The sequence below is a fragment of the Epargyreus clarus genome, unplaced genomic scaffold (genome assembly GCF_041222505.1).
Source record: "Epargyreus clarus isolate Ecla_fem2 unplaced genomic scaffold, WU_Ecla_fem_2.2 ptg000036l, whole genome shotgun sequence".
Lineage (NCBI taxonomy): Eukaryota > Metazoa > Arthropoda > Insecta > Lepidoptera > Hesperiidae > Epargyreus > Epargyreus clarus.
In genome coordinates this window covers 2389713-2410136 of record NW_027332241.1, presented here as the reverse complement: position 1 = coordinate 2410136, position 20424 = coordinate 2389713, and positions in this window count along the sequence as shown.

The following is a 20424-nucleotide window of genomic DNA, read 5'->3' as shown; positions in this document are numbered from 1 at the left end:
CTTACTAGTAGATTTTAAAATAACTGTAATCTCATTGTCAAAAAATACTGCTAATAAAAGCAAATGTTGAAAATTAATATTGTTTTAATAAAATTTAGTGAAATAAAGTAAAGCTCACCAAAGGTTTTGTGCAAGTACAGACACACGCTTCCGTATTTTACACAATTTGCTTTTCCGGTGTCATCGTCTTATTTTAAGAAAAGGTGTCTATCTCAATCTGCATCAGGCCTTAGGCCTACGAGAACCATTATTTTATTCTGACATCAGTGATAACATACTGGTTCACACAGCCTCTCATTGAGTTATCTGAGGTTTATAAAACACGCACACCTGTCTGATTATACAAAATTATGTGCCTATTATAAATTGCCATCACTTGCTGTAATGGCGAAGAAAATCGCCGCGAAGAAACCCAGTAAGGTGTGAAGTTTCCCTACTCGCACTTGACCAGCGCGGTGAACTACGGCACTATACTTTTCATTCAGAGAGGAGACCTGGGGGCGTGCCACCATCTTTTAAAAACCATCATAGTTCAGGAATGTTTTATTTTCTCCTTAAAACAGTATAACATTCCGTCATACATAGTTGAACAAAATTAAACCCTTATTAATTTTTCGCTTATCCATTGTATAAAACCAAATGAAATTGTCATATTTTGCTTAAAAAGTTAAATTTCCTGCAAAAAAAAATAAAAATGTGATTAAAATAATATTGTGTTAAGAGATGGTAGTAACCCCCCTGTATCCAGTAGTGGGATAGTAATGGGTGCATAAGACATTTAAATGCTTCAAGTGTTTTCGGACAAGGTGTGATTTTATCCTACGTTAATTAATTACAGATGTCCATATACATTGACATTGTGACGTACTAAATGCTCAAATGGATTTTCATAAAAAGTTCCTCTTAAATAAAACTAAAATAAGTTAGTATTTGCATACTTAGTATTCAATATTTAACACCACTCCGTCATACAGTTGTGTTATGAATAATTTATTATGAATATGAACAAATACGGGTCTACTTATTCCTATGCGTTTTGCTTTCTCCTCATTCATTCATCTAGTGATAATTTCAGCTCAATAATTATATTTCTGTCTGCATTGTTCATGAGTCTTATTGCAAATCAATAATAAAATAATTTCAAATTACCTTACTTTAATGGTAACAAAACTGGTTCAATAAATAATTCATCTGATATCATATTTAAATGGATAATATTTCTAGAAACTGAACACCTTGTGAAGCAATAATCGGTTATTGGTGTTATTAAAATCAAGTTCAAAGATTCAGTTAAATACCTACCTAGATACATACATACAGGATGTACCTACTTTATTAAAAAAAAATATTTTATTAAAACGTTAATAAAACGTAACTTCAAATCGTTTACACGTGTTATGGAGTGCGTGCTCATGGAAATATTCCCAAATATCTAATACGCTTAAAGAAGTCATCTTGGACTGTTACTGTTTGACAGGGTCTGTCAAAGAAAAAAATAATTCTCAGAGTAATGACTATAGCTGTTATTCTATGAAATTAGACCAAAAACCACCGCGCTGATGCTATTTTAGAACAGTCAGGAGTGGAAATCTACACTCATGATGTTTTCCTAGCATACACACAACTTTGAAAAATGGAGGTGCTTGTTTAGGATTCGAACGTTGGACCCCCAATAGAACGGCCGGCTATCACTACCTTATCCTTTTAAAGCAAGATATACAACTTGTAGTGAAGTTGAAGGTAGTAGAACCCTTTGTGGTTCGACTCCGGCGGCACCACCGCCACACCTATTTCTGCCTTATAACAGCAGTGTTAAGCGCTGCAATGTTCTGGTTTGAAGGGTGTGGTAAAGGAGACATAATTTTCTGAGACGTACCAGCTTAATCCTCAGGGATAGCGACGCACCTGTGGCCGACCTCAGGTAAGAATATCTAATTCTATCTGGGGTTGATTACAGATGTCCATGGGCGGCAGTAGCCACTTACCATCAAGTGGACTCCATGCTCGTCTGCTACTCCTATATTATATTAAAAAAAAAAACTTAATAATGAAATCTGACAAAAAGCTTTCAACCAAATAAAGCGACTAAGTAATCGATATTTTTCCCATTACTTACTTTACTTACTTTACCCCGACCTGTTGTCAACATTTGATAGCACACATATTCATGCTATTCTTGTTTCGGAATCGTGGCTTAAGCCATGTCTCCCTTCTACGGCATATTCTCTTCCTGGATTTCACCTAATCCGCAACGACCGTACTGTTCGGGGCGGTGGGGGAGTTGCAATCTATCTTCGTTCCCATATCCCCTTTTCGATTATAAGTATATCTCCGCAGGACATTTCTGGGAACGAATCTGAGCATCTCTTTCTGGAAATTCATCTCTCTAATGCTAAACTACTTCTTGGCGTTTTTTACAGCCCGTCTCTTACCATCGATTACTTTTCCTGCCTAGACAAACTGCTTAAAGATCATTGTCCACTTTTTGACCATACAATTATTATGGGTGATTTTAATACTTGTTTACTCAAGCAGGATGTCAGATCTCGTAAACTACAATCCTTAGTAAATGCGGCTAATCTAAATATATTGCCACTAAGTGCAACACACTTTTTCCCGAACTGTGACCCATCTCTGCTCGATTTAATGATTGTATCATCATTGGATCACGTTGCAAAGTATGGCCAGTGTGCTGCCGAAGGTTTCTCATATCACGACCTTCTCTATATGTCATACAAAATCCGTCCTCCAAAAGCTAAGTCAAAGATTCTTCTTCAGCGTAATTTCAGTGGAATGGATATTGCAAAGCTTCGCCAAGACGCTGCCAATATTGATTGGGGTGTCATTGAGTGTGTAAGCACTGTCGACGAACAGGTGGAACTCTTTAACTCCTTATTAGTACAACTGTACGATTTGCACGCCCCTGTTCGTCCAGTCCGCATACGACATCCACCAGCTCCTTGGCTCACTGACGACTTGAGGTCTTTAATTAATAAGAAAAACTCTGCCAAAGCGAGGTACAAGCTAGATTCCAGCGAAGGTAATCTTGAGCGGTATAAGTTCGCAAGAAATCGGTGCAATATGATGTGTAGAGATCTACAACGACGCCATATTCATAAGTCTGTTCAAAATGAAGACCCTAGCAGGGTCTGGAAATTTTTAAAAACTTTAGGAATTGGGAAATCACCAAATAATTCTCTTCCGCACAATCTCGACCTAAACGATTTAAATCGTCACTTCTCTGTCACGTCTTCCATTGATAGCGAAACAAAAGCAAAAACTCTAAATCAACTGTCACATATTCCCAATCCAACCTCTCCTTTATTTTCGTTTAGTCAATTTTCGGATCGTGATGTCGAGGGGGCAATACTCTCCATACCATCTAATGCGGTCGGCAGTGATTGCATTAGCCGTAAAATGATCATCCCTCTCCTTGACATACTTCTCCCTTGCATTACGTCCTTGCTGAATAGTTCCGTCCGTAATAATTCCTTCCCTTCCATTTGGAAAGATGCCCATGTCATCCCTTTACCCAAAAAGTCCAACCCTTCCGAATTTGGGGACTTCAGACCCATATCCATACTTCCTTTCTTATCTAAAGTCCTCGAGCGCCTCATCCACCATCAGCTTAGCTCTTTTCTGTCCGCTAATGCTCTACTTAATCCTTTACAATCCGGTTTCCGTCCTGGTCATAGTACGGCTACTGCATTGCTAAAAATCACGGACGACATACGCATGGGGATGGATAATCAACAGCTGACGGTGTTGACGCTGTTGGATTTCAGCAATGCGTTCAATGCTGTTGATTTCGATATCCTCTTGGGGGTCTTGCGTTCTCTCTACATATCTCCGACGGCTATTGACTGGTTTCATAGTTACTTGCATGGCCGCCGGCAGCGGATTCAAATTGATGACAAATTTTCGTACTGGTTGAATACGGTTGCCGGTGTACCGCAAGGTGGCGTGTTGTCTCCTCTCCTGTTTACTATTTTCATAAATTCTATTAGTCTTCATCTCACTTCGCTCTACCATCTATATGCAGATGATTTACAAGTCTACAATCATGCTTGCTTGAACAACTTACTCAACGCCATCAGGATTACTAATGCTGATTTGGATTGTATCTCGACTTGGAGTAAAACCTTTGGCCTAAAATTAAATGCTACCAAGTCTCAGGCTATTATCATAGGGAGTTCGCGTCTGATCTCTAGGATCGATTGGCACCAGTTACCACCAATCGTACTGGATGATGTGCGTATTCCCTATAGCAATAAGGTCAAAAATCTGGGTATCTACATGGACCAACACCTTTCATGGATACCTCAGATCTCAGAGGTCAGTAGAAAGCTCTTTGCTGCAGTGAGCTCGCTACGTAGGCTAAAAAATGTTTTACCCATTCCAACTAAAATTACGCTTGCACAGTCCCTCCTCTTACCAATACTTGACTATGCTGATGTGTGTTATCCCGACATTACCGAGGAGCAATTAAATAAGCTTGAGCGACTCCAAAACTTATGTATACGGTTTATATTCGGCCTAAGAAAATATGACCACGTTTCAGAATATCGTGCTAAACTCAAGTGGCTCCCAATTCGCCTTCGCCGGAATGCTCATATTCTATCTCTTCTCTATTGTTTACTATTTAATCCAACCGCTTCTCCTTACCTCAAACAACGCTTCCAGTTCCTCCACTTGTCCCATGACCGAACCCTTCGTTCCTCAGAAAATCTTGCTCTCTGTACTCCCTCTCACTCAACTTCTTTTTACAAAAAATCCTACACTGTATCCGCTATCCGTCTTTGGAACTCCCTCCCTGTATCTATTCGTTACTCCCAATCCTTATACTCCTTCAAAAATCTCGTAAAATCTCACTACCTTCACCTCTAACTATTTTTCCTCCCAAAATCTGTGCTCTTGCTATTCACCTATAAAACTGTGTTAACTTTCTTTTTGTTGTTTTATATTTTTTTTTTTTTAGCTTCTTTCCCCTTTATTTATTATTTGTTCTATAGTATGCTATCTCTATATTTACACTTAATTTTATATATTAGCCCTGCATCTATCATTTAATTGCACCCTCCCTATTATTTTAAGTCATCTCTTCTTTAACTCCTCATCCTAAGGTTGTCTGGAAGAGATCGCTGTTTTAGCGATAAGACCGCCTTTTGTATCGTCCAAAATTGTATGTTTTGTTTTGTGTTCTTTTTTGGGTACAATAAAGAATATTATTATTATTATTATTATTACTATGTAATGTTGGCATGCGTGTCACTAGATGAAATGTTACGCTCAAATTATCGTGATTATGTAGACAGTATTGTACACATAGCATGTTAGCTGTCCACGTGGTCTGGTTATAGTAGAAAACGCAAAATAATAATAGGTATGGACATACTGCATACCTCAAAAAATCAAAAAAATCGCAAGGGTATGTCTACCAATAAGCACTTGGCCAACGCGGTATACTATGGCCTTATTCTTCTAAATCTGAGAGGGGATCCGTACCCAGCAATGGGAAAGTAATAGTCGACAACTATACACGTACTACGCAATGTAATTATAAACTCAAATCAGTGCTTTCAAAGTATTTTTCAACAGTTTTATTTAGCTTAACTTTGGTGGGTCAAAATTTCTATCACTAGATGGAAATTTTAGCTCCTACCTGTTTATCTATCGATTATTCTGGGATTAGATGCGCACTTTACTTTTGTTGACAATGCAATTACTATATATATTCAGCACACTACTACTAGTACTATTTCTTACTTAACAAAACTGATTTTCGACTGTTTGATCGTTTGAAGTAACCCATGTTCATGGAATTATTTCGCAGAGGTTCTCACGAAAACTAATAAAGATTAGTTCTAAAGCGTTACTTCGAAATCAAAACAATATACAACAGTAAATCTATCAGAAACCCATAGACATATAATGATTTTATATACTGATCAGCAAACGATAATGCACTCTACCACATGTTAAGTGGATGGTCGTTTATTCGCGTGATTTCGACTTAAATTAGACCGCTTCGAAGTATTATAAATCTGTCTTGGCGGCCTCTTCTAAGTACTACAATGATTATATGTACATTGTTTAGTCCCAAAGAAAGTTTCTGATTCATCCTAAAAATAAAGTGACATACACGATAAACCTACACTATACAATATACATGTAGGTATATGGAATACAATCAAATAAGTGTATTTTTTTTGGTCAAATTGAAAGTCATGGGCGTAGAGTTTAGAGTACATAACATTTATTCTAAGAGATTTGCCGTCAAATATTAGTAAAATTGTTAAGTCTTAATGAAGTTGAATGAATGAGTCTGGAACATTTATCCGTAATCCAAAGTCTTTCAAAAAAGTTGGACAAAGCTACGGGATTTGTAGCTACAATTACATAAAACATATTTTTATGTGCGATAACGGGATGGTTATCCTTAGTCGAATTAAGGTTGTCAACTTAATTTAGACCTATAAATACTTCCATTAAAATATTTCTATGATTAATAAATATTCACAGGATAAAGTCAAGTTAAATTAACTACTCTTATCGTAACCCACAGGTCATGCGAAATAACATTCCTAATGCAGCAAATCACAGTTATAATTATCGAATTATTATTACTTTTTTTTTATAATATAAGAGTAGCGGACGAGCATGCAGTCCACCTGATGGTAAGTGGCTACTGCCGCCCATGGACATCTGTAATCAACCCCAGATAGGATTAGATATTCCTACCTGAGGTTGGACACATATGCGCCGCTACCCCTGAGGACTAAGCTGGAACGCCTCGGAAAAGTATGTCTCCCTTACATATAAATCTAAAATTATTATTTATAAATTCAGTAAAAATCTCAATATATGTGTGTAAAGTATAAATACATTAATTTTGTATCATATCTACAAGTTAGATATTTTCTATGATAGTGATTTCATTTAGGTTATTGCTGCCATTTAAAAAAAATTTAGTATAGTCCGCGTAAAACTGCTAGTCCGCTCTGAATATAAAAATGAATCGCGTCACCATAGCAAATTGTATGACTACACCTGCTTGCAACAACTTCAGAGTGGACTAGCAGTTTTCCGCGAACTATACCCATCGTAAAATTTTATCAAGATTATCGATATTTTTTCACAAGCAATACATCACTACCTCTTGTAATTTGTTTAAGTGTTTAGTGTTTCCACAGACATGTTATTTGGGATAATTGATATTTGGTACACAAACGTGCTTAGGAGTTAAGTTGAACGTGTATTTGTCGTAATAAGTTATCCTTTTAAATATAAATGTAATTTCTGTATGTGTCGTCGTCGGCCAAATATTGTCCTATTGTTGGGAATGGGTCTTCGTCTAAGTGACAAGAATTTCGGCTATACTCCCCCCCTGGCCAATTTATTGGTAGATTCATGGTAGACTCAAGCACCTTTGAGAACTTTTTTACCACGCTTTTATTAGGTTAACCTGTATGTATGTAACGGAATCTTTGAACTCGATTACCCACTTTGAACGATTAATTTAAAATTGAAAATTAGACGAGCTTACCTGTAAGCGAAGTCTGATTATAATTTTATGAATGGTGATCTGAAATATAATTGAGAATTACAATGTAGTATCCTTCTTCCCACTCGTCGGCATCGCGATTGTTTAGCCTTTAAAAACAAAAAAAGTTTAAAGACCACTGACACTGCGTATGACAGTGACAGCTCCGGATTCCTCACTTAATTTAGAGTCTATCATTTCCAACTTAGTCTCCTTGATAATATGCATGCTGTCTATATCTAGGAGACTCTTTTGTTCTTATTGTTGCAGTATGGGTTTTGATTTTGGGAGGGTGGGTAATTATATTTCAGATCACCATTCATAAAATTATAATCAGACTTCGCTTACAGGTAAGCTCGTCTAATTTTCAATTTTATTTCATGGTGATCTGAAATATAATTGAGAATTACAATGTAGATGTTTAGAGACAACTGCAACAATGGAACATGTAATTAAATTAGAGATTTATTACCATACATATATATTATTATATGGATTTAATTACATTGCTGAATATTTATTTGTTCTGCATCATATGGTTGAGATGTTGTGAAATCCATAGTGCTTAGTGAGATTTATTCTCAATAATAAAATATATATATATATATATATAAAAATACAATATGAAAATATCATATTAATAAGAATTTTTTCTCTTAATTAGGTATAATTATAAAATATACATAATTATTAGGATTGCTAACTGAATATTTACTCTTACTGTATAATATGGATGAAATGTTCTGAAACACATAGTACTAAGTGAGATTCCCTCTGAATTAGATGAAATAATATTCAGTGCAATAATAATGCAATATTTTTCTCTAAATATATTATTACTAAAGTTGGCCAATAATAATAATAATAATACTAATATTGTAATTTAGTCAGTATTAATAATTATTCAATTCAAGCTTTTGCACCTTGCAAAAAATAAATACATACAAGGTCGAAAATATGTTTTCTACCCTCCATAGTACGAGTATGTCATAATTATGTGTAGAATGAATTACTTGGTCAATTTTTTTGACACAAATAATACTATTTCCTTTGCTATATAGCAATATGTGTATAAATATGTTTCATATGTGATGTGCATTATATAATTATGTACTTTTATATAATACTATACTTAAATGTACCAGTAGGTACATTGTATGTATTCCAATATTATTAAAATAGGAAGCCATCCCATGTTGAATATTAAGGAATTAATACCATTATTTATTGACAAATTATGATTGGGTATTTGATTTGATCTTGGGATGATATATGCCCCATGTGAGATAAATTTATATTTTATGTTGTAGGTATACCCGGTATAATATTGGGTGTTATACCTACTTTGTTTCTTTATATTAGTGTGCATGTTCAGGAGGGACATGATCATTCTTAGATCAATGAAACATTTTAGTTTTATATGACTTCCTGTTTTTGTAGGTATATATCAGATTTGCAAAAGTTACTTATACTTTTTGCTGTACCATGCTTATGCATGCCCTCTGTAAAGTTACATATCTATATGGTTGGTTGGAAAGCTTATGATGTGTTTCCTTTTGAAATCCAATCTGACTTTCCATCTAACATCTTTTCCTAAAAATGTGTGTAACTATCAGTTGTGTGTATGTAAAAGTTGATATCAGTTTTCATAGCAGTATTTATGTATATGATTATTTCAAACCCCATTCATGACTAGACCAGAAAAGCTTATCTTGACTCAAAAGTATTTATGCTGAGCATTCCCAGGATTAATTCAGTTTTAATAAGTCAAATATTTTATAACTTCCATGGGGTTCTGGCTTACTTAGCCTGTAATGATTACTAACACAACTGGTTCTAGTTACAGCTCTGACAGTGATAAATTATAAAGTTATTACCCACATTTTTCTCCATCTTAATTCTTTAAGAAAAGGAAAGTAGATAAATCTTCTATATATAATAATTATAATAATAATTTGTATATATAATATAGTTTTCTTTGTTCCAGGCCAGATGTCTGCCATGTGTGTCCTATATAGTAACATTCATCACACATACCCCTAAGGAATTCCTATTAATTCTAGGGATGCTAGATTTACATTTGAAAATTGATTGGACATGCAGCTTACTTTCTTTGTTTTATGTTTTATAAGAGCATCTAGGTATACACACTAGGCATAAAAGACCCAAAGAAGATATCATATTAATGGCTGGCCATTCACATGATATAATAATATTGTTATTACTTTTATATCATTAATGTGTCACATATTACCATGGTGGACATTATTAAATTTCATTATGAATGATAACAATTTCAGTTTTAGTGTAACTAACATAGACATTATGAAGACTTAAGTGCAATAGCAATTCTCATATTATGCTTGTCTTTATTCTAAGATTAATGGACTGCTGTGTTATTTGTTGACCTGATGACTGGTGTATAAATGTATGATGCATGTTTCTATATAAACCCGGAGTTGCTAAAGGAAATGTTTAAGCAACCATATAAATAATATATTATTATTTGATTGCTTTTTGTAATGTTGGGAGTACCAGGCTTCTGTTGTAGAACATTACATAGGTACTACCAATCTTTAGTCAATTTTTTCATGATGATCAACCTCATATTTTAAGCAGTTATGTACAGTAAAAGTGAAAAATATGTGCAGATATTTAATAATTAACCGTATGTTTGTGGACTGAACTTCCAAACCTTTAATTATTACTGTATTTATTCCTATTGAGTCACTGAAAGATAAGTGTAACGAAATCCAAAATGTTAATTTTGTATAAATTCTCACATTTGTACATAAAGTTCACTCTTGACATTCACATATTTGCATTTATGTCACATATGCCACATAAATAAGTAATACTAAACAAGGTTTTTGAATTATTTACAAGTATGGACATTTATTATTTAGCACATTTGTATTGTTATAGTATTGCAGGTATTGTTATAGTACCTGGCCTTAGAATAAATCATAAAGGTATTTGTGTCCAGAGACAACTCCAGACTTCTGGATTGATTTTATCACTGTAAACCAGTGTATTAAATAGATAATTTAAAAACTTCAATTCAAGTTACATCTATATATAATAGAGTTATATATATTATGTAAGCTCAATGACTTTAAGTAGGTACTCTGTACCAGTAGTTAAGTGGTGCATTATAGTTCTGATTGTACTCCTTGATACAAATCTCCTTAGAGTTATACCATAATAATACGAGTATTTCCTGAAATCCGCAATATCTTGAAATACACCTAATCTGGATGTTAGGATATTCATATACCTAGCCCTCAAGATATCAAATCAAACAGCTTTATATAGCTGGTAACTGATTAACTTTTATTATACATAATTTGTATATATGTGAGTAAGATGTACTACAATATAACCCATGTAATATTGTTTACTTTGAGCCATGTATAGGTACCTGTTATTTGCTTATATATATAAAACAGCTGAAATTGAGTAGGAACTATAGAGTATCCATAACAAATCAATGAACTCTGCTCAATTGTGTTGAGGTATTAACACAGAATGCTACTATCAAAGCTAGGACTTCAGACGCTGGATCCAATATATGGGATACTTATAGTATTCTTTCTTCATGTGACTAAAAATATATTGGACAGATATGTGTAAGTATCAATAAGCCGGAGTCTTGTTTGCTTAATCATTGTCCTCCTAAGGTGGTTCTTTTGAGAGAACATGCCTTCTGTTCTATATCAGGTTAACATGAAACAGTTGTCATGTATATACACCAGTGTGTATGTGATAATGTGAAGAGCACATCTATTACCATTTGAGATCGAGCATTGGATTAACTAGTATACAAAAATAATTTTGTCATCAATGTTGTAAGATTTTTATCTTGACGCCATATATTAAATTTTAATATCATATAACACAATTGATTTGTGTGGAACAACCAATCTCAACCAATTTCAAATTGGCAACGGGGTGCTGCATAAAACATTTATGTCACAAATGTCTATTTTAGACATTGTTTTCTGATAAGATAGCTAGTCTTCTATCATTTGTAATGCAGCTAAGTGAGTTTCAATGTCTTCAGTATGATTCCGTTACATGAGCTCATGAGCATCATGCTGTGCAGTGAATCCTGATAAGATTCTTATATGCACGGGGTTATATTTGTTTTGGGTTAGCGCACCAGCAATGTGATGATTCCTATTTTCTGTTCTCCACCATGTATTACATATATTTTTATCGTGTGTATTGTGGTGGAGCATAAATGACCTATTATGACCTTTATAGGTAGCACTAGTTAAAGTGTTATTCTGAGAAGAGCATCAAAATGTACCAGGTTGATTTCCTCAGTTCTCATTGGAATATGTCATTCATCCAGTTGCTTCACACATACCTCCCAATTTTAGAGAACTCTGATGATATTATTGTATTCACTCGTTGTCCCAGTATGTTGACATAATATTTTCCATTTCTGTTAGGACACTGTTTTGTCATATAGTTACAAATATGTTTTGCTATTTGCAATAACTCCATGAATGATTCCTGAAATTATAGCTGGTTCTGAAAATTATTTTGTCAGAGTTGGTATAACAGGGTTGGCATAACCTTGTGTTGTAGCAGCTCTAGCTTGGTGCTTATAAATCATTCATGCTTTATATTGTGTATTGTTAGTGCAATAGCTAGTGATGGAAGCATTCAAGCCATTTGCCACATATAAATGTTAGCGCAGGTATCTCGTACTCAATGGCGAATGAGTGAAACGTTTAGTGTCAACAAAGTAACACTTGGAGTATCTCGTACTCGATGGTTCTGATGCTTTGTATATTCGACCACTTGCCACATAGAAATGTTAGCGCGAGTATCTCGTACTCAATGGCGAATGAGTAAAACGTTTAGTGTCAACAAAGTAACACTTGGAGTATCTCTTACTCGACGGTTCTGATGCTTTGTATATTCGACCACTTGCCACATAGAAATGTTAGCGCGAGTATCTCGTACTCAATGGCGAATGAGTGAACCGTTTAGTGTCAATAAAGTAAAACTAGGAGTATCTCGTACTCGACGGTTGTGACTCTTTGAATATTCGAACATTTGTCACATATACATGTTAGGGCCAGCATCTCGTGCTTAATGGTGAGCATGGGAACCATTTAGTGTCGACAAAGCGACGCCACGAGTATCTCGTACTCGGGTAGGTGGTACTCGTGGCTCGGGTGCATTTTATATCTGGACCATTAATTGCTAAATTATATGCATAAAAATGCAAGCATCTTGCGGTTAATGGCGAATATGAGCACCGTTTGGTGTCTGTAACGTGCAAGAGCGAGATTGGCGTGCGTGAATAGTTTTGAAGTTGTAGATACGAGAAAGTTTTTCAAACAATATAGTTTCTCTCTAAGCATATGTTAGTTATTTAGGCATTTTTATAGTTGTGTACACATAACTGTAATAAATGAATACATTATTTTCTTACATACCTGGTAAGTAATTTGTACATAACCTCTGAACCGGTGATCCAACCCGAAGAATTGCTTCGTAAATTCCTGCTACTGCGACTACAACTACGCAGACGTGATTCTTCATTCCTAGTTTCCATTTTCTTCATTTTTTCACTAGCTTTGCTTCACTATACACGTTTAACAAAACTTTGAAAAAATAGTATCACGATGCCTTGGAAGCGCGAAAAAGAAGTGAGGAATCCGGAGCTGTCACTGTCATACGCAGTGTCAGTGGTCTTTAAACTTTTTTTGTTTTTAAAGGCTAAACAATCGCGATGCCGACGAGTGGGAAGAAGGATACTACATTGTAATTCTCAATTATATTTCAGATCACCATGAAATAAAATTTTGAACATGCAGAACCAATGACAATACACGATTTTAATAATTTTATCCCATTCACCTCATCAGGATCGCCAGGAATTAGGATTAACGATTTTCCTTGTTAGATTATCATGGTTTTTAGTTTTTAAACTATAATTTTATTTAAGAATTCAGTCCAGTACCTACGAGTATTTAAGAATTCAGTCGAGTACCTACTCCTATTTACTGTGAAGGAAAAAATCGTGAGGACACCTGTCCTCACGATGTTTTCCTTCACAGTAAATAATTCAGTCAAGTAGGTATCCTCACGACGATTTGCTGCATCATTAAAAAGTAAGTGATAATTAATTTCTAATACGCACATATGATATAACTTCAAAAAACAGAGTTGTGTGCCGAGGATTCAAACCTTGGATCGCCCGATTGAGAGATCGGATTTCTGATACCTAAACATAGACATAATAAACTATCAATGCCTCTAACCTAACCTGGTATATCCGCGCCAATCTGCTAGTCCGCTCTGAACATAGAAATGAATCGCGTCGCCATAGCAAATTGTATGACTACACCTGCTCGCAACAACTTCAGAGCGGATTACTAGTTTGGCGCGGACTATAACAAATTTACGTCAGTGAAGTTAGCAACAGTTCTTACTTCTTATTATAGTTTTTATGTAACTCCATGACCTACTCGTATATTAAATGACGTCTCTGATGACGTCATTATCGAAATTATTTGATACGCCAAAAGCCATCCTTAAAATATTCAGTACTTTCTATTATAAGAATGCTATTTCCGAAATAGAGTAAGTTTATTTTTAGATTGTTCGATAAAGTTTCGTGTGGCTACTCGAAATTGTTCTATATAAAACTAAGTGTATATGCAATCTATTTGTGGCTTATTACTGTCCCACTGTTATCCATCGGTCTTTTTATAAGATTAAAATAGCAAACGAGAATGCAGTCCTGAAGCTGAGCTTATTCGTTGACATGTTCCTCGACCCATTATTGTCCTACTTCTGGGCATAGATCTAAGTAAAGTAAGAGGGGCTTGGGAGATTTAATACACATTTGGACGTAGTTATGCAAAATTGATCGAACCCACAAAAACCGTTTTTTTAGTTATTATCACAAAAGGCATCTCCACATCAACTTTCAAAAAATATTCAAGTTGCATGGTACATTATTTCTTTTGATTTGACGTACAGATACCCGTGATACCAACCATAAATTAAGCAATTTAACTTTAACTAAAAGACCTATTTTGTCAAAAGCTAGTTTTTGTGGTTGGATCTATTTTGCATAACTACGTCCATTTGAGAATTTTTAAAGAACCTGGCAAGTACGTTTCCTCGTGATATTTTCCTTTACGGTTATAGCAAGTGATAATTTAATTTCTAACACCAAAAGTAAGTCGCTACTGCCGCCCATGGACATCTGTAATCAACCTCAGATAAGATTAGATTCCTAACTGAGGTCGACCACAGATGCGCCCGTAGCTCAGAGAACTAAGCTAGAATGCCTCTGAAAAGTATCTTTACGTAACTAAGCCATTCAAATTGGAACACAACATTGCTTAACATTGTTGTTATTAGGTAGAAATAGGTGTTGTGGTAGTGTTTTTTTTATAACATAGGAGTAGCAGACGAGCATGCAGTCCACCTGATGGAGTGGCCACCGCCGCCATGGACATCTGTAATCAACCCCAGATAGGATTAGATATTCCTACCTGAGGTCGGCCACAAATGCGCCGCTTCCCCTGAGGACTAAGCTGGAACGCCTCGAAAAAGTATGTCTCCCTTACCACACCGTTCAAAACGGAACACAGCAGCGCCTAACACTGCTGTTATTAGGCAAAGATAGGTGTGGCGGTGGTGCCGCCGGAGTCCAACCACAGACGGTTCTTTGTAACTTTGAAAAATCATAAGTACCCGTCTGGGATTCTAACCTAGGACTTAGAGGCAGAGTATCAACCACTAGACTATTTCTTCATTAATTCTTATCGTGTTATCAGCGAATAACCCCGTACGTGACCCCACTACGTAGCACTTCATTCAATATTGCAAGAGTATGACGTCACGCGCCATAGACTAGGCATAATAAATTCTATACAAGAAAATTGTTTATATTGTTCAAATTCCCTCTTACCTGGGCATGGGTTTTATCTTACAATGAATGGAATGAGGCCTGGGACACCCTGCACTTACTTTTTATGAGAGTTGATTGACATTAGCGCTGCCTACAGCACAGGGGCGGCTTAACCTATAGTGCAGGGTGTGCAATACACACAGGCGCCGCGGCGCTCCCTGAGACAGCTAAGAGCATCGTCTTGGACCATCATGGTACAACAATGATATGACAGAAGCCACCAGCCAGCGCGGTGGCGGCAGTTGTCAAACGCGAGCGCCCTATGGGCGGCTTCTTTTTCGAACATTTTGTTTTGACTCGAAATAAACCTTATTTCAGGAGTCAGGCCTAGAGGGGACGCCAGGGTTTCATTGCACAAGGGCGCTACACGAGCTAGACCCGCCCCTGCTGCAGCAGTTTAATATATCGATAGATAAATAGGTTTTCCTTTCATCAGTAATGTAAATAGTTACATATTATACGAAACAAGTCAATAGTCGGCAAGAAATCATCCTATTTTTTTAAATTTCAACGCCTTAGAAAGTCACAAATGGACATGATTTTGAATTTGAGTGCATTAGAGTTCCTTATATTCACCAATTAACTGAATCAACGTGTGGCACCATCTCTTAGAGAGCAGCGCAATGACGACATTATAATGACGCACTATACATACTGTAATTATTTATTTTTTCTCGATATTTTATTTTTTGTCTGTTGCATATTAGGCCTAAATAGACCGAACGAAACGATTTAGGCTTAGTAATAAGTTTCTGTACGGCATCTAAATATATATAACTCAAAGGTGACGACTGACTGATATAGTGATCTATCAACGCACCGCCCAAAACTCTGGACGGATCGGGCTGAAATTTGGCATGCAGGTAGATGTTATGACGTAGGTATCCGCTAAGAAAGGATTTTGATCAATTCTACCCCCAAGGGCATAAAATAGGGGATGAAAATATTACTTCATAACACGAGCGAAGCCGCGGGCAAAAGCTCGTTGAAAATAATATATATGTAGTAAAATTAACGTCAAATATGTATATAATCCATGTAATAGATATTTCATTCAGCGGTCAATTAAAGTTATTCCGTATCCGATATCTATGTTCATATACGTCATGCGTCCCACGGTTCTTCGATCGTTGAATAGGATATTAATAATTGATCTCTCAATTACCATGGCGTTTGGTTCCATGACGTCTTTATGGAAGTGACGTCATTATGTTAGAATATATTTATTTAAAATTTAATGCATCACCTCTAAAAATAAATATACAAAAGGGCAAACATAATGCCTGGTGGTAATATAATTACATGAAACTTACGTGTAAATTATTTGATTCAAGTGTTAAGGCAAGAATATTTAGTAGTAGCACAGTATAAGGATCTATAGATACTTATACAGTGGTAGTAGTGTCTCCAGAGTCAAACTACGAAGGATAGGTACCTTTAGGGTACATTTATATCTACACAGAGGAGCAGGGGTACTAACTCAAACATTTTTATAATATAGGAGTAGCAGACGAGCATGCAGTCCACCTGATGGTAAGTGGCACCGCTCATGGACATCTGTAATCAACCCCAAATAGGATTAGATTCCTATATGAGGTCGGCCACGTATGCGCCGCTACCTCTGAGGACTAAGCTGGAACGCCTCGGAAAAGTATGTCTCCCTTACCACACTCTTCAAACCAGAACACAGCAGCGCTTAACACTGCCAGCAACCCTGGGAAGGACGGCGTTATGTGTGGTCGCATACTGTCGTGCATACGGTGCGGTCCGCGTCAGGCTCACCTGGGCGGAGCCCGACGGTGCAACGCGCTAAGAGCACTCCGGTTGCGTTCCTTTGGAGATCCCGGAGTCCTTTACGTAGCGCCGAAGACGGCCGCCTGGGGGGTTTTAGTGCGGTAAGAGTCCCACATAACCCTGTGTCGCTCCCACGGCACTTACCCGGTGCGACATGCCTTTTAATGGTTTTCCCCTGTTCAAAAAAAAAAGATATTAATGAGGCCTAATACATCGCGAGTGATAGCCTTGTGGTTAAGAAACTCGGCCTCTCGATCGAGGGGTCCGAGGTTCAAATCTTAGGCACCTCTGATTTTTCAAAGTTATGTGCGTATTAAAAATTAATTATCACTTGCTAAACGGTGAAGGAAAACATCGTGAGGAAACCTGCATACTTGAGAGATTTATAAAAAAAAATCTCAAAGTTATGTGAAGTCTACTAATACGCACTTGGCCAGCGCGTTGAACTATGGCCTAATCCTTCTCATTATGAGAGGAAACCCGTGCCCAGCAGTGGGACATTAATGGGTTGATGATGATGAATACATCTATTTGGGGGTTAGTTACAGATGTCAGTCTAAACATTATCCAATTTAACATGCGATAAATGTTGTATATAGGAATCGTTGATAGTGATTTGGCGCCAAGATTAATGAAATGTTTTGGCAGGTGTGTTGCCACGTGCGTTTCATTATAAACTTAGGGATGTAACGATATTATCGATAATATCGGAGTCTAAATCGATTTTTATTTAGATATACGACTTTTTGCTACGATACATTTGACAAATTCTTCATACAAGACATTGTCATTTTTCGATCATTGATAAGCAATGAGCAGATTGATTTTATTAATGAAGGTCATGGAGACTATGCGCGATACGGTTATCACATCAAATACATATATCAAATGTCGATATCGATATTCTTTATTTCTTTAGATAGTAAGATAATTGTTGTTGTGTGTCTACAGGAGACCTGGCTTCTTCAACACGATATATGCCTATTAGGAACTGTAAGTAATGATTTTGAATACACAGGCAAGTCTGCTGTTGACACATCTGTGGACATTCTGAGGGGGAGACCATACGGTGGGGTGGCCATTCTCTGGAGGAAGGGCATCTTTAATACTGTTTCTGTTATTGATTGTACTAGTAGTAGACTAACTGCAATTAAGGCCACCGTGGGCCAACGTACCATCTTAGTGTTTTCGGTATATATGCCGGTTAAGTCAACTGATAACTTACCAATTTTTGCTGAAGTATTAGGTGAAATAAGTGCAATTGAAGAGAGCAATGAAATAGAAACTGTATACATTTTGGGCGATTTTAATGCTCACCCAAATGAACTTTTTTATTCGGAGTTAAGTAAATTCTGCTCGGACCGGTCCTGGGTTTGTGCTGATGTGGAAATAATGGGTGGTAATTCTTCGGATAAGTATACATATGTAGACCTTTATCATGGGAGCAGAAGATGGCTGGACCACTGTGTGGTGTCCCTGTCAGCTTTTCAAACTATTAAGAGCTTAAATATCATAGAAGATGTTTTTGTGTCAGATCACTTGCCGATATGCTTTGAATGTAACTTAGATATAATTCGACCTAAATTGTCAACCTGTACAATAAAGTGTGATGCGGCAATTTGGGGCGAGAGGGATGAGGCCCAAATTAGTAGATATAATTATCTATGTAACAATGCCCTACGTGATATAGTATTTCCTCCAGAATTTAACCAATGCAGTGGCGGGCCATGTAATTTGACATGCCATAGGATGATTTTAGACAAAATGTATAACCAAATTATAACTAGTTTAAGGGATGCGGCTATCCAAACTAAGGAAACCATATTTTACAGTAAAAAGAAACGAGTATTGTGTGGATGGAATAGGTATGTGGGGGAAGCCCATAGACAGGCACGGGCTTGTTTCAGTCACTGGGTTCTGAATGGTCGACCATCTACGGGAATATACTACGAAAAAATGCGTGAATCTGGAAAGGTTTTTAAAGGGCGGTTAAAATGGTGCCAAAGCAACCAAGAGCAAATAAAAATGGATCGACTGGCCGAATTACGGGCTGGGAAAGACTTTAAAAAAATTCTGGCAGACCACTGGTAAAATGGACATAAAGCCTGGTCTTTCAGCCACCATCGGTGGCCTAAGCGATCCAGGGGAAATTGCGAATATGTTTAGGGATTACTTTAAGGTAGCATCTCCTCTCGGCCCGTCCACTGTGGTGCTCGACGCTGGGGCCTCTGACCGTGGGGATCAGTCAATATTAGAATTTACACCTAACCAAGTCAACATAGTTATTAAAGGAATGAAACGAGGTAAATCTCCAGGACACGATGGGCTCAGTGTCGAGCACCTAAGACACGCGGGGCCGCATCTACCGAGGGTCCTCTCTATGTTCTTTTCTATGTGTATGAGCCACTCTTACTTACCAGCTGACTTAATGAAAACTATTGTAGTGCCCATAGTTAAGAGCAGGACAGGAGATATCTCTGATGCGGGAAATTATCGACCTATTTCTCTCGCTACTGTTACAGCTAAGGTGTTGGATGGTTTGCTGGACTCTTACTTGCAAAAATATTTAAACATACATGACGCTCAGTTTGGTTTTCGGCCTGGTCTATCAACTGAGAGTGCAATACTGTGTCTTAAGCATGCTGTCCAATACTATACCGATCGTAGAACACCGGTATACGCCTGCTTTCTGGACCTCTCCAAGGCCTTCGATCTCGTTTCCTACGACGTGCTTTGGAGAAAAATGGCAGATAGTGGTATGCCGCCGGACCTGATTAATCTGTTTAGATACTGGTATACAAATCAGACTAACTTCGTTAGGTGGTCGAACAGTGTCTCTGAGTCGTACAGATTGGAGTGTGGGGTGAGGCAGGGGGGGTTAACCTCGCCCAAGCTCTTCAATCTGTACATCAATGACCTCATAGTCGGGCTCAGCGGTACGCGTGTAGGATGTCGTATCGGTGGTATTCCATTTAACAACATTAGCTATGCGGACGACATGGTGCTGTTGGGGCCGACTGTTGGAGCAATCAGAGAACTGCTATCGGCTTGTGAGGTCTATGCCGCATCACACGGTCTAGTATATAACGTTAAAAAAAGCGAGTACATGGTGTTTAAGGCTGCCGGTAAATGTCCTGAA